Genomic DNA, 1,365 nt, shown 5'->3' with positions numbered 1-1,365 from the left:
CATATGAGGTTATTGAAAATACCATGGCTTGGGTCAGGCACACCTTATTACTCAAGCTGATATCTTTGTTCTTCAACACTTTAAAAAGGTCTTGTTCAGCAGATTTGCCTAATGCAATACATTGTCTGATTTCTTGACTGCTGCTTTCATGAATGTTGATACTTGATCCAAGAAGAATGAAGTCCTTGACAACTTCAATCTTTTCTCCATTGATAAGAATGTTGTTTATTGGTCCAGTGGTGAGATTTTTGTTTTCTTTACATTGAGATGTAATCCATACCAAAGACTGTGATCTTTGATCTTTATCAGTAAATGTTTTAAGTCCTTTTCACTTTCAGCAAGTAAGGTTGTATCATCTGCATATCGCAGATTGTTAATGAGTCTTCCGCCAATCCTGATGCCATGTTTTTCTTTATAGAACCCAGCTTCTCATATTGTTTGCTCAGCATACAGATTGAATAAGTATGGTGAAAGAATACAACCTTGTCGCATACCTTTCTTAATCTTAAAACATTCAGTGTTCCATGTTCTGTTTGAACAACTGCCTCTTGGTCCAGGTACAGATTCCTCACGAGCACAATTAAGTGTTCCGGAATAAACATACTTCGCAACGTTGTCCATAGCTTGTCATGATCCACACAATTGAAAACCTTTGCATAGTCAAAAAAGCACAGGTAAACATCTTTCTGATAGTCTCTGCTTTCAGCTAAGATCCATTGTACATCAGCAATGATATCACTCATTCCACGGCTTCTTCGGAATCCAGCTTGAACCTCTGGAAGTTGTCATTGTATGATTGTAGCCTTTTCTGTATTACCTTTAGCAAAACTTTAGTAGCATGGGATATCAGAGATTGTCTAATGATTTCCACATTCCATTGGATCACCTCTCTTTGGAATGGGCACAAATATGGATCTCTTGCAATCAGTCTGTCAGACAGTGGTCTTCCAAATTTCTTGGCAGAGATGAGTGAGTGCCTCTTGTACCACATCACTGCCTTGAAAAAATTCAATTTTTATTCCATAAATTCCTGGTACCTTGTTCTTTGCCAATTCCTTCAATGCACCTTGGACTTCCTCCTTCAATGTCATTGGCTCTTCATCATGTGCTACCTTTTGAAATGCTTGAATATGAACCATTTTCTTCTGGTACAGTGACTCTGTGTATTCCTTCCATCTTTTCTTGATGCTTTCTGCATTATTCAATAATTTGCCCAGAGAATCTTTCAATAAAGGAAGTTGAGGCATGAATTCTGTAGGTGCCTGGATATTATCCTATCACAGACAGCATGGTACCTCGTGACTGATGTGGATATGTTCTTTTTCACAATGAATGCATCACAATTCCTCTTCAATTTTTCATTCT

This window comes from Chrysochloris asiatica, unplaced genomic scaffold, assembly GCF_000296735.1.
Source record: "Chrysochloris asiatica unplaced genomic scaffold, ChrAsi1.0 scaffold00112, whole genome shotgun sequence".
Lineage (NCBI taxonomy): Eukaryota > Metazoa > Chordata > Mammalia > Afrosoricida > Chrysochloridae > Chrysochloris > Chrysochloris asiatica.
This window is presented reverse-complemented; position numbering follows the sequence as displayed.